This window comes from Tachyglossus aculeatus, chromosome 6 (assembly GCF_015852505.1).
Source record: "Tachyglossus aculeatus isolate mTacAcu1 chromosome 6, mTacAcu1.pri, whole genome shotgun sequence".
In the NCBI taxonomy this organism is placed as follows: Eukaryota; Metazoa; Chordata; class Mammalia; order Monotremata; family Tachyglossidae; genus Tachyglossus; species Tachyglossus aculeatus.
In genome coordinates, this window is record NC_052071.1 from 10967200 (window position 1) to 10982448 (window position 15249).

The following is a 15249-nucleotide window of genomic DNA, read 5'->3' on the forward strand; positions in this document are numbered from 1 at the left end:
TGCCCATGTACTTCTTCCTGTCTCACCTCTCCCTCATGGACCTCGGCTTCACTGCCAGCATCGTCCCCCAGTTTCTGTGGAACCTCCGGGGGCCCTCCAAGACCATCACCGAGGTCGGTTGTGCAGCTCTACATCTCCCTGGCCCTGTGGTCGACAGAGTGCGTCCTTCTCATCATCATGGCCTTGGATCGTCATGCTGCCATCTGTCGATCCCTTCACTACACCACCGTAATGCCCCCCCACCCCGACTCTACCGGACACTGGTAGGCTTAGCCTGGCTGAGTGGGGTGGGGGCACCACGATTCAGGCCAAGGTCATCTTCTGTCTGCCTCACTGTGGACACCAGCGACTTCTCCCCTTCCTCTGTGAGATGCCCGCCATGCTCAACCTGGCATGTGTGGACATTCGGGCCAATGAGATCCAGCTCTTCGTGGGCACTTTAGTCCTGATTTTCCTTCCCTTGAGCCTGATCACGGTCTCCTATGGGCTATTATTGCATCCCGGCTCTGGAGGAAGGCCCTGGGCACCTGCGGGTCCCACCTCCGGGTGGTCGCTCTCTTCTACGGGTCCATTACGGTGGCCTACATCTTGCCCAACAGCTCCTGCTCTGGGACTTCGGAAGAAGTTTCTGACCCTCTTCTACACCGTCGTCACCCCCATCCTCAACCCACTCATCTACACTCTGAGGAACAAGAACATGCAGGGGGCGTTGAGGAGGATTCTGGAAAAAGATCAGAGTTCAGAAAAGGGCAAACAGGTTGAAGCAAATTGTTCTAGATTTACCTTGGGAAGGGCAGGAAAGGTAGCAGCTAAAAGACACAACTATCCACTGAAGGAAAATAGATATCTGGACAAAAATCATGAGAATGAGAATAACTGTGGTAAATGTAATGAGAATAACTGTGGTATTTGTTAAGGGCTTACCATGTACCTAGCACTGAACTAAGCGCTGGGTTAGGTACAAGATAAGCAGGTCCCACATGGGGCTCACAGTCAAAGTAGGAGGAGGGAACAGGTATTGAGGGAACTGAAGCGTGGCTTAGCGGAAAGAGAACGGGCTTTGGAGTCAGAGGTCATAGGTTCTAATCCCCGCTCCGCCACATGTCTGCTGTGTGACTCTGGGCAAGTCACTTCACTTCTCTGTGCCTCAGTTCCCTCATCTATAAAATTGGGATGAAGACTGTGAGCCCTCTGGGAGACAATCTGATCACCGTGTAACCTCCCAAGCGCTTAGAACAGTGCTTTGCACATAGTAAGTGCTTAATAAATGTCATAAAAAAACTGAGGCACAGAGAAGTTAAGTGAGTTGTCTAAAGTCACACTGCCGGTAAGTGGAAGAGCCAGGATTAGAACTCAGGTCCTCTGATTCCCAGGCCCATGTACTCTCCACTAGGCCAAGCTACTTCTCTAAAACACTCCTGGGGGCACACATCTAAGGAATCCTAAGCTTCATATCCTGAATTACACTCAGAGATGTATGTATCCATTGTATCCATTGATGAGACACTCTATGCAACAGAATGTGTGTTAATCAACTTCCTACCTTCACTATGATTAATGCCTGCTTCCCCATCCAGACTGCGAGATCCTTGTGTGCAGGAAACGTGTCTGTTATAGTGCATTCTCCCAAGTGCTTAGTACAGTGATTTGCACACAGTAATCATTCAATAAATGCCATTGATGGGTAGATTAAAGTAAGTCTTCTTATTTGAACTGTAAGCTCGGTGTGGGAAGGGAATATGTCTACCAATTCTGTTTTAATGTACTCTCCCAAGTGCTTAGTACAATGTTCTGCACACAGTAAGCGCTCAATAAATACCACTGATAGATTGATTGACGTCTGTTTCCCCCTCTAGGCTCACACTCCTTGTAGGCAGTGGACATGTCTACTGATTCTGTTTTATTGTACTCTCTCAAGCGCTTAGTACAGTGCTCTGCACACAGAAAGCACTCAATAAATACAATTAAGTGATTGATTGATACTGATCCAGCCTCTTAGTACTTACTGTAAATATTCTTAATCCTCTACTATTTCCCCTTTCTGCAGTCTATTTTTATGCCTGTCTTCCCCTGAAGATTCGTAGCTCGATGTGGGCAAGGAACGTGACTACCATTTCTGTTGTATTGTACTTTCCCAAATGCTTAGTACAGTGGTCTGCACACAATAAGCGCTCAATAAATATCATTTGTCATTGATTGATTACAGTATGTAAGCCCAGATGAGGTTATTATATGCCATAATTTGGTAAAAATGTAGCTATCGAGGTGAATATCCTGGAATTACTTGCTAGGGGTGAGACTCAACGAAAGGGAAGAAAAACCCAAGACAGAGAATAGTAGGAATTCTGTTCCATTGGATTTTCCCAAGTAATTAGCATAGTGCTCTGTGCACTGTAAGCGCTCAATAAATACCACTGATTCATTGATTGATAGTGTTGCCTAGTGGCCATGAGATTCAGGAGACCCTTGTTCAAGTCTCTGGTCTACTATGTGACCTAAGTCAAGTCAATTTCCCTTACTGGGCCCCAGTTTCTTCATCTGTAAAATGGGGTTAAGGTAGATTTTGTGAACCCTGTGTGAGCCAGGGACTGTTTCCAACCTCATAACCTTCCATCTACCCCAGAGCTTAGAACGTAGTAGTGATGGATAATTTTTTAATGATACTTGTTAAGCACTTACTATGTGTCAAGCACTGTCCAAAGTGCTGGTAAATAGTAAATACTACTATTCTTATTATTAATGTTGATGATAATAATATTGTTCATAGGACCAACCTGTTCCATTATTTTATGTGCTTTATTTGCAGGTGATTTGATTAATGGACTAAAGTTTCAATGATGGAGAGATAGCAGTTCATTTGCACACTTAATCTGTTCTCAATCCTGAAAACTGAAAACAATTGAAATTTTGATCTCAGCTCTAACTCAATGCGTTCTTTTTAAATAAATCTGTGAGTGGCTAGAAATGTTTCCTAATAGGTGGACCAAATGACTCTTGTGTCGATGGGGATTTTATATTCATTGCCTTTCATGAGGTTTTACCATGAGAAGCACCGTGACCTAGTGGAATGAGCCCAGTCCTGGGAGACAGAGGACCTGGGTTCTCATCTCTGCTCTGCCACTTGTCTGCTGTGTGACCTTGGGCAAGTCACTTCATGTCTCTGTGCTTCATTCCTCCCATTTTCCCTCCTATTTAGACTGTGAGCCCATGTGGGATAGAGATTGTGTCCAACCTAATTGACTCGTATCTATCCAAGCTCTAAGAAGAGTGTTTGACACACAGTAAGCACCTCTGTCCTCCAAGAACGTGTGACCCATTGGCAAGGGGTGGAATGTGGGAGGTCAACAAAAGGTTAATGATTATGAGTCATAACAATTATTATTATTATGGCATTTGTTAAGCGCTTACTATGTGACAGGTACTGTACCAAATGCTGGGGTGGATACAAGCAAATCGGGTTAGACACAGTCCTGTCCCATGTGGGACTCACAGTCTTAATTCCCACTTTACAGATGAGGTAACAGAGGCACAGAGATGTGAAGTGAAGTGACTTGCCCAAGGTCACACAGCAGACAAGTGGCAGAGTGGGGATTAGAACGCATGACTTTTTGACTCCCAGGCATATGCTGTATTCACTACGCCATGCTGCTGCTGGGTCATGAAGATTGGTAAGAAACAGACTAGGACAAAAAGGGTTTTGATTTCAGGGAAGATGATAAATGTGTTTGTTAAGCACTTACTTTGAGCCAAGAAGAGTGCTGAGCACTGGGGTAGATACACGGTAATCAGGTCAAACACCATCCCTCCCCTCCCTATGGGGAGCTCACAGTCTAAGGGGGAAGGAGGAGGGGCATTGAATCCCTTTTCTATAAGTGAGGAAACCGAGGCACAGAGAAGTTAAGTGACTTCCCCAAGACCACCCAGCACACAAGTGGTGGAGCCAGAATTAGGACCCAGGTCTGGCAGGGAATGTGTCTGTTTGCTGTTCTGTTGTACTCTCTCAAGCGCTTAGTACAGTGCTCTGCACACAGTAAGCACTCAGTAGATCCGACTGACTGATTCTGAAACTAAGGCCTATATTCTCTCCACTAGGCTCTTGTTTGTGGGAAGGAAACATGTCTATCAACTCTGTCATACTGTACTCTTCCAAGTGCTTAGTTCAGTGCAGTAAACGCTCAATAAATGCAATTGATGGATTTCTACTTTTCCAGCCCATGAACAAATCCGCTCCCTTCCTGATTCCTTCTGAAGACTGTGGACATACAAAACTGTGCTTCTCCCCACAGTATCACAATTTCCACCTCTTGTCGGGACTCACAAAGCTGCTGGAAAACAGAGAAAATATCTCAGCATCTGCTCCCTGCTCAATAATGCCCTGATGGTTTAGAGTTCAAAAGGTACTTTTAATGTGAAATAGATTTTTTTTAATGGTGTCTGTAAGCACTTACTATGTGCCAGTCACGGTACTAAGTGCTGTGATAAATACAAGATGGTTTGGTTGGTCACAGTCCATGTACCACTGTTTTCATTCACATTTTACAGATGAGGTAACTGAGGCATGGAGAAGTGAAGTAACTTATCTAAGGTTCATCAAGGCTACCTGGTAATATGTCGATGTGAGCCCGTTGTTGTCTATGGATTTTCTAGCAATTTGGCAATTTGTTGCCAAGTTGCACTTTCCAATTGCTTAGTACAGTGCTCTGCACCCAGTAAGTGCTCAATAAATACGACTGAATGAATGAATTTCATGAGAATCAGTGTTGCTTAGTGGAAAGAGTACTGGCTTGAGAGTCAGAGGATGTGGGTTCTAATCCCGACTCCGCCACTTGTCTGCTGTGTGACCTTGGGCAAGTCACTTAACTTCTCGGTGCCTCAGTTACTTCATCTGTAAAATGGAGATTAAGACTGTGAGCCCCAGGAGGGACAACCTGATTACCCTGTATCTATCCCAGCGGTTAGAACAGTGCTTGGAACACAGTAAGTGCTTAACAAATACCATAATTATTAATTATTACGATTTTTATTTCAGGGCATCGGCTGTCGACAGCACACCTGCTCCCAAGGAGCTGACAATCTAAAGAAAATCTCTATGGGGCAACTTCGGCCCTTAAATCAATCAATCAGTCAATCAATCAATCGTATTTATTGAGCACTTACTGTGTTGAGAGCACTGAACTAAGCGCTTGGGAAGTACAAGTTGGCAACATATAGAGACGGTCCCTACCCAACAGTGGGCTCACAGTCTAGAAGGGGGAGACAGAGAACAAAACCAAACATATTAACAAAATAAAATAAATAGAATAGATATGTACAAGTAAAATAAATAAATAAATAGAGTAATACATATGTACAAACATATATACATATATACAGGTGCTGTGGGGAAGGGAAGGAGATAAGGCGGGGGGGATGGAGAGGGGGAGAAGGGGGAGAGGAAGGAGGGGGCTCGGTCTGGGAAGGCCTCCTGGAGGAGGTGAGCTCTCAGTAGGGCCTTGAAGGGAGGAAGAGAGCCAGCCCGGCGGACGCGGGGAGGGAGGGCATTCCAGGCCAGGGGGATGATGTGGGCCGGGGGTCGTCGGTGGTACAGGCGAGAACGAGGCATGGTGAGGAGATTAGCGGCAGAGGAGCGGAGGGTGCTGGCTGGGCTGTAGAAGGAGAGAAGGGAGGTGAGGTAGCTGGGGGCGAGGTGATGGAGAGCCTTGAAGCCGAGGGTGAGGAGTTTCTGCCTGATGCGTAGGTTGATTGGTGGCCACTGGAGATTTTTGAGGAGGGCAGTAACATGCCCAGAGCGTTTCTGGACAAAGACAATTTGGGCAGCGGCATGAAGTATGGATTGAAGTGGGAAGAGACAAGAGGATGGCAGATCGGAGAGGAGGCTGATACAGTAATCCAGACGGGATAGGATGAGAGCTTGAACGAGCAGGGTAGCGGTTTGGATGGAGAGGAATGGGCGGATCTTGGCAATGTTGCGGAGCTAAGACCGGCAGGTTTTGGTGATGGCTTGGATGTGAGGGGTGAACAAGACAGCAGAGTCGAGGATGACACCAAGGTTGCGGGCTTGTGAGATGGGAAGGATGGTAGTGCCGTCAACAGTGATGGAAAGTCAGATAGAGATAGAGAAGTAGCGTGGCTCAGTGGAAAGAGCCCGGGCTTCGGAGTCAGAGGTCATGGGTTCAAATCCCGGCTCCACCACTCGTCAGCTGTGTGACTTTGGGTAAGTCACTTAACTTCTCTGGGCCTCAGTTACCTCATCTGTAAAATGGGGATTAAGACCGTGAGCCCCACATGGGGCAACCTGATCACCTTGTAAATTCCCCAGCGCTTAGAACAGTGCTCTGCACATAGTAAGCGCTTAATAAATGCCATTATAAAAAAAGTCAGGGAGAGGGCAGGGTTTGGGAGGGAAGACAAGGAAAAAAGTTTCCTTGGCTAACAGATTTTCCATCACGGCCTGCATGTCCCGGTTCCTCAGGCTGTGGATGAGGGGGTTCAGGGTGGTGGTTCCACAGAGCAGAACACGAACAGCATGAGTTCCGGCACCGAGGGGGAGTTGGATATTGGCTTCAGGTAGGCAGAGGAGCCAGAAGTGACCAAAGGTGTGACAATGGTGAGGTGGGGCAAGCAGGTGGAGAAGGCTTTGGCCAGCCCTTGGCAGCCAGCATCCTCAGCATGGCCCAGAAGAAGAGTGCATATGAGACCACGATGAGCACGAAGCAGAAGAAGGGTAAGCTGACGGCCAAGTTGTCAGCGCCTTGGCTAGAGGAGCAGGAGAGCCTCAGCAACTGGGAGTCATCACAGAAGAACTAGTGGACGATGTTGGGGCCACGGAAGGACAGGGAGAAGACGCTGGTGGTGTAGAGGGAGGCGTTCATATCGCTGCTAAGCCAGGATGCAGCCAGCATGGAGGCACAGGCCCTACAGTGTTTGACGGTGTCATAGTGCAGGGGGTGGCAGATGGCCACGAAGCAATCAGCAGAGCCTTCTCTGTTCCCACCAATAAAATCATGAGAAAGACCTGGGCAGCGCAAGCAGGCAGGTAATCAATCAATCAATCAATCAATCATATTTATTGAGCGCTTACTATGTGCAGAGCACTGTACTAAGCGCTTGGGAAGTACAAATTGGCATCACATAGAGACAGTCCCTACCCAACAGTGGGCTCACAGTCTAAAAGGGGGAGACAGAGAACAGAACCAAACATACCAACAAAATAAAATAAGTAGGATAGAAATGTACAAGTAAAATAAATAAATAAATAAATAAATAGAGTAATAAATATGTACAACCATATATACATATATACAGGTGCTGTGGGGAAGGGAAGGAGGTAAGACGGGGGGATGGAGAGGGGGACGAGGGGGAGAGGAAAGAAGGGGCTCAGCCTGGGAAGGCCTCCTGGAGGAGGTGAGCTCTCAGCAGGGCCTTGAAGGGAGGAAGAGAGCTAGCTTGGTGGATGGGCAGAGGGAGGGCATTCCAGGCCCGGGAGATGACGTGGGCCGGGGGTCGATGGCGGGACAGGCGAGAGCGAGGTACAGTGAGGAGATTAGTGGTGGAGGAGCGGAGGGTGCGGGCTGGGCAGTAGAAGGAGAGAAGGGAGGTGAGGTAGGAGGGGGCGAGGTGATGGAGAGCCTTGAAGCCCAGGGTGAGGAGTTTCTGCCTGATGCGCAGATTGATCGGTAGCCATTGGAGGTTTTTGAGGAGGGGAGTAATATGTCCAGAGCGTTTCTGGACAAAGATAATCCGGGCAGCAGCATGAAGTATGGATTGAAGTGGAGAGAGACACGAGGATGGGAGATCAGAGAGAAGGCTGGTGCAGTAGTCCAGACGGGATAGGATGAGAGCTTGAATTAGCAGGGTAGCGGTTTGGATGGAGAGGAAAGGGCGGATCTTGGCAATGTTGCGGAGCTGAGACCGGCAGGTTTTGGTGACGGCTTGGATGTGAGGGGTGAATGAGAGAGCGGAGTGGAGGATGACACCAAGGTTGCGGGCTTGTGAGACGGGAAGGATGGTAGTGTCGTCAACAGAGATGGGAAAGTCAGGGAGAGGACAAGGTTTGGGAGGGAAGACAAGGAGCTCAGTCTTCGACATGTTGAGCTTTAGGTGGCGGGCAGACATCCAGATGGAGATGTCCTGAAGGCAGGAGGAGATGCGAGCCTGGAGGGAGGGGGAGAGAGCAGGGGCAGAGATGTAGATCTGGGTGTCATCAGCGTAGAGATGATAGTTGAAGCCGTGGGAGCGAATGAGGTCACCAAGGGAGTGAGTGTATATTGAGAACAGAAGGGGACCAAGCACTGAACCTTGGGGAACCCCCACAGTAAGAGGATGGGAGGGGGAGGAGGAGCCTGCAAAAGAGACTGAGAAAGAACGACCGGAGAGATGGAGTAGATGGAGTTGAAGTTCGAGAGGGTGTTGAGAATGGATTTGGGGATGGTGATGGACATGTAGCAGAGGTCGATGAGGGCCAGGTTCCTGAGGAAGATGTACATGGGGATGTGGAGGTGCGGGTCGAGGACAGTGAAAGCGACAATGAGGAGATTCCCCGTCAGGGCCGCCAGGTAGACCAGAAGAATCATTCTCAGTCTCCTTTGCAGGCTCCTCCTCCCCCTCCCATCCTCTAACTATGGGGGTTCCCCAAGGTTCAGTGCTTGGTACCCTTCTGTTCTCGATCTACACACACTCCCTTGGTGACCTCATTCGCTCCCACGGCTTCAACTGTCATCTCTACGCTGACGACACCCAGATCTACATCTCTGCCCCTGCTCTCTCCCCCTCTCTCCAGGCTCGCATCTCCTCCTGCCTTCAGGACATCTCCATTTGGATGTCTGCCCGCCACCTAAAGCTCAACATGTCGAAGACTGAACTCCTTATCTTCCCTCCCAAACCTTGCCTTCTCCCTGACTTTCCCATTTCTGTCGACGGCACTACCATCCTTCCCGTCCCACAAGCCCGCAACCTTGGTGTCATCCTCGATTCCGCTCTCTCATTCACCCCTCACATCCAAGCCGTCACCAAAACCTGCCGGTCTCAGCTCCTCAACATTGCCAAGATACGCCCTTTCTTCTCCATCCATACCGCTACCCTGCTCATTCAAGCTCTCATCCTATCCCGTCTGGACTACTGCATCAGCCTTCTCTCTGATCTCCCATCCTTGTGTCTCTCCCCACTTCAATCCATACTTCATGCTGCTGCCCGGATTATCTTTGTCCAGAAACTCTCTGGGCATATTACTCCCCTCCTTAAAAATCTCCAGTGGCTACCAATCAATCTGCACATCAGGCAGAAACTCCTCACCCTCGGCTTCAAGGCTTTCCATCACCTCGCCCCCTCCTACCTTACCTCCCTTCTCTCCTTCTACAGCCCACCCCACACCCTCCGCTCCTCTGCCGCTAATCTCCTCACTGTACCTCGTTCTCACCTGTCCCGCCATCGACCCCCGGCCCACGTCATCCCCCGGGCCTGGAATGCCCTCCCTCTGCCCATCCGCCAAGCTAGCTCTCTTCCTCCCTTCAAGGCCTTACTGAGAGCTCACCTCCTCCAAGAGGCCTTCCCAGACTGAGCCCCTTACTTCCTCTCACCCTCGTTCCCCTCTCCATCCCCCCCATTTTACCTCCTTCCCTTTCCCACAGCACCTGTATATATGTATATATGTTTGTACATATTTATTACTCTATTTATTTATTTATTTATTTATTTTACTTGTACTTGTCTATTCTATTTATTTTATTTTGTTAGTATGTTTGGTTTTGTTCTCTGTCTCCCCCTTTTAGACTGTGAGCTCACTGTTGGGTAGGGACTGTCTCTATATGTTGCCAACTTGTACTTCCCAAGCGCTTAGTACAGTGCTCTGCACACAGTAAGTGCTCAATAAATACTATTGATGATGATGATGATGATGATGATGAGAATCAGCGCGGGCAGGACCAGCTGCAGCTCCCGGACGTCCTAGAATCCCAGAAGCAGGAATCCTGTCACTGCTGTGCGGTTGGCCATGTCGTCTGACATCTGCTTGGAAGTCCACACTAAGAACCTGAGCATCACCCCAAGGACGGCACTGCCAGAAAAATAGAAATGTTGGGTTGGATGGCATGCCTCAGATTCCTTCTCCCTCTACCTCCGTTCCTGAGTGGGATTCGGTCACTGCAGAGACAGGGACTATGGCTGGAAGAGGCAGAGAGCTTCCTGTTTATAGATGGAGAATTGTAAGGACAAAGGGTCTACAGCCCAAGCTAAGTTTCTTGCAGACAGGGAACCTGTCTACTGACTATTACACTGCACTCTCCCAAGCGCGCAGTACAGTGCTTTGCATCCAATAAGTGCTCCATAAAAAAAGTTGACTGACCCATCATTTCTATGTGCGTACTATAAATAATAGTATTTGTTAAGTACTTAATATGCTTACTTGAATAGCAGCATGGTTTGATTCTCTCTCTCGACTCTAAGCTCTTTGTGGACAGGGAATGCGTCTGTTATACTGCTGTATTGTAATAGTAATAATGATGGTATTTGTTAGGTGCTAACTATGTGCCAAGCACTGTTCTAAGCGCTGGGGTAGATACAAGGTATCAGGTTGTCCCACTTGAGGCTCACAGTTTTAATCCCCATTTTACCGATGAGGTAACCGAGGCACAGGGAAGTTAAGTGACTTGCCCAAGTTCACACAGCCGATAAGTGGCAGAGCTGGGATTAGAACCCATGACCCGTTACTCCCAAGACCGGGCTCTTTCCACTAGCCACTCTGCTCCAAGATAGAGTAATGTTCTCTCCTTTGCACTTACTACAGTGCTCTGCACAAGTAAGCACTCAACAAATATGACTAACAGGTGGGAAGAGCCCAGACCTGGGAGTCAGGGGACCTGGGTTTTAATCCAGGCTCCACCACTTGTCTGCTGTGTGACTTGGACAAGTCACTTAATTTCTCTGTGCCTCAGTTCCCTCATCTGTAAAATGAGGATTAAGGCTGTTTGCCCCATGTGGGACAGGGACTGTGTCCAACACGATTATCTTGTGTCTAAATCAGTGCTTAATACAGTGTCTGGCACATAGTAAGTGCTTATCAATTGCAATTATGTGTCATGCACTGTTCTAAGTGCTGGGGTAAATACAAGTTAAGCAGGTTGGATGCAGTCCCTGTCCCACATGGGGTTCACAGTAAAATTCCTCATCTACCTCCCCAATCCCATCTCTCTTGGCTCCAAACTCCTCCAGCCATCTCCTACTTGACACTTTTAGTGGTATTTCTTAAGCATTTACTACGTGTCAGACACTCTTCTAAATGCTGGGGTAGATACAAATTAATTAGGTTGGACACAGTCCTTGTCCCACAAGGGGCCCACAGTCTAAATAGGAAGGACAACAGGAGAACTAAGGCATAGAGAAGGGAAGTGACTTGCCCAAGGTCACACAGACAGCAATTGGAAGAGCCGGGATAGGAACCCAGGTCCTCTGACACCCAGGCCTGGGCTCTTTCCACTAGGCCATGCTGCCTCTGATTTAAAACCAAGCTACTCATCTTCCACCCTAAATCTTTCCCCATATCTAATTTTTCCATCTCTGAAAATGACACCGGTTTTCTCTGCCCCAAGAACCTGGGGTCCTCTTCTACTTCTCATTCAGGGTGGAAATTGAAAGACAATTTCCTGATATATCTTGCCTATTCTTCCTCTTCAACATTTCCCAGAATCTCTCCTCACCCAAAGAATTACCACCCTAATCCAAGCTCTCATTACATAGCCACTATGCTATTGTATCAGCCCTCCACCAAATTGCCTCTAGACTGTGAGTTTGTTGTGCGCAGGTAACTTGTCTTTTATTGTTGTAGTCTACTCTCCCAAGCACTTAGTACAGTGCTTTGCACAAGGTAAGTGCTCAATAAATACGATTGAATGAATTACCTCTGTCCTCAACCTTCTCCATTGTTTTATAGATCATTTTTGGAAGTATCCAACCCAATTAGTATAGTCAAGTCCTGGGAGTCAGAGAACCTAAGTTCCAATCCTAGCTCTGCCACTTGTTTGCTGTGTGACCTTGGACAACTCACTTAAATTCTCCATACCTCAGTTTCCTCATCTTTAATATGGCGATCAATACCTGTTCTCCCTCCCTTTTGGGCTGTGAGCTCCAGCTGGTATGGAGTCTGTCTGACCTGACCATCCTATATCTACCATAGTACTTGATGCACAGTAACCACTTAATAAAATGCCACAATTATTATTATATATCATTTCTCTTCTCACACTTTGTTCCATGCAAGCTAACTGCCTCACGGTGTCCTTAATATGAAAATCCCATCCTCAAAAATCCTCCAGATTTCAGTCGCCCTAAAATCTCACCTCTTCTAACAAGCCACCCCTTATTAACTCCCACATTCCTTCATATCAACCCCAAACCACTTTTACAGAAGATAGAACCAAGGCACAGAGGAGTGAAGTGACGTGACTTGCCCAAGGTCCCACAGCAGACAAGTGGTGGAGGAGGGATTACAATCCAAGTCTCCCAACTTCCAGGCCTGGGCTCCTTCCACTGGACCAGGATGCTTGAATAACCACCCAATGCGATACATATCATAACCAATTGTATTTACCAAATGTAAATATTTATACATATTTATTAGTCTATTTATTTTATTTGTACATATTTACTATATTTATTTTATTAATGATGTGTATATAGCTATAATTCTATATATTCTGGTGGTATTGACACCTGTCCACTTGTTTTGTTTTGTTGTCTGTCTCCGCCTTGTAGACTGTGAGCCCGTTGTTGGGTAGGGACCATCTCTATATGTTGCCGACTTGTACTTCTCAAGTGCTTAATACAGTGCTCTGCACACACTAAGCGCTCAGTAAACACAATTGAATGAATAAATGAACCAACTCATCAACCTCTCATCCCCTAGATTGTAAACTCGTTGTGGGCAGGAAATGTGTCCACCAACTCTGTTCCATTGTACTCTCCAAGCACTTAGTACAGTACTCTGCACACACGAGGTGATCAATAAATGCCATCGACGATGGTTAACTTTTCTTACCAGTTTGGAGTCTTCTAGTCTCTGCTGCTTTCTCCTTTCCTCGCTGATCGGTTGGTCTTAGGTCCATCAATCCTGGCTCTCTGAGATGGATGACCAGAAAATAACTCGGATTTTAACCACGACAGACTCTTCTCCAGGGGCAGTACTGTTCTCTGACTGGACCAGTCTTGTTCACTGAACAGCCTCGGGGGTGGGGAGCCCTTGAGGGGGTCCCACAAACAGTGCCAGTCCTGAGTCTGCCCCAAGGAGCCTCATTAAGGCTCTGCAAATCTCTGGCCCCGGGCCAACTGGGCTACCTTCCTGTTTCAGGCCATGGGTCCTCCCCAAACAGGGAGGGTGCAGCGTTTTCTAGTGGTTAGAGCCCATGCCAGCGACTCAGAAGGACCTGGATTCTAATCCCGGCTCTGCCACCTGTCTGCTGTGTGACCTTACGCTAACCACTTTACTTCTCTGGGCTTCTATTTCCCTCATCTGTGGAATGAGTATTAAAACCATAAGCCCCATGTGGGATATATCCAACCAGCTTGTTTCTACCTCAGTGCTTATGCCTAGTAAGAGCTAAACAGATACCACACTTAGTAAGACCTGTGACATTTCTGAAACCTGCAGGCTGCTATTCTGATGTTGCCATGTCTTGCCAAAGGCATCTTTTCATGATAATAATGATGGCATTTGTTAAGTGCTTACTATGTGCCAAGCACTGTTCTAAGCGCTGGGATAGATGCTAGGTACTCAGGTTGTGCCACGTGGGGCTCACAGTCTTCACCCCCATTTTACATATGAGGTAACTGAGGCACAGAGAAGTTAAGTGGCTTCCCCAAGGTCACACAGCAGACAAGTGGTGGAGATGGGATTAGAACCCATATCCTCTGACTCCCAAGCCCGTGCTCTTGGCATGTAGTAGATAGAATCCGAGCCTGAGGGTCGGAAGGACCTTAGTTCTAATCCCAGCCGCTACTTGGGTTTGTCCTGTACAGACAACCACCAGCGGGTTGCCACCTCCACGGCCCCAGATGCTCCCCCAGGGCAATGCCCGAGGTCAGGGCGGCCAAGAGTGTGGTGGCCCCGGTCGTTCTCTATGTCCTTCTCTATGGGCAGCAAGTCCATCATGCTGAGTGTTATACTCAACATGAAAGAAAAATCACCTCTGCTGGTGAACTGCCAAATGGTGTTAGGGTTCACCTTTTTGGTCATCTGCCCATTTTTGATTATTCAGAGTGACCGGAAGATAAGTGCAATCTGGAAAAAGGAATCACGTGGTTCCAACATAGATTTTCCATAGATTCCCAGGGAAGCTGCCTATCCCGCTCAGGTAAAGAGACTAGGTATCTTGATCCCAGGAGCAGCAAGGCAAGAGGAGCAGTGTGGCTTAGTGGATAGAGTACGGAAGGACCTGGGGTTCTAATCCTGGCTCCACTACTCATCTGCTATGTGACCTTGGGCAAGTCACTTCACTTCTCTGTTACCTCGCCTATAAAATGGGGAGCCCCATGTGGGACAGGGACTTGTCTGACCCAATTTGCTTGTATCCACTCCAGCGTTTAGTAGATTGACTGACACATAATAAACACTTATCAAATGCCACTATTATTATTATTGTTATTATTATTATTAAGGATGGGGACGGGGGCTTTTTACACAGGTCCAGAATGAGACAATTAAGCACCCTGAGACAGGGAAGCACAGGGAAACAACATAGCCCAGTTGATAAAGCATGATCCTGGGAGTCAGAGGACCTGAGTTCTAATTCTGCTTCCACCACTTGTCGGCCATGTGACCTTGGGCAAGTTATTTCACTTCTTGCCTCAGCTACCTCATCTGTAAAATGGGGATTTTCTTAGCATTTATTAAGCGCTTACTATGTGCAAAGCACTGTTCTAAGCGCTGGGAAGGTTACAAGGTGATCAGGTTGTCCCACGGGGGGCTCACAGTCTTAATCCCCATTTTACAGATGAGGTAACTGAGGCACAGAGAAGTTAAGTGACTTGCCCAAAGTCACACAGCTGGCAGTTGGCAGAGCCTGGATTAAGACTGGAGGTCCTATGAGGGACAGGGACTGTGTCCAACCTGACTAGCTTGTATGTACTTCAGTGCTTAGAACGGTCCCTAGAAAATAGTAAACACTTACCATGTACCATTATGAAAAATATAACCAGGGAAGGTCCCGTGGATTTAATAGAGTTTCAGGAAGGATTTTTGAAGATGGGAAGCCCTGTGGTCTA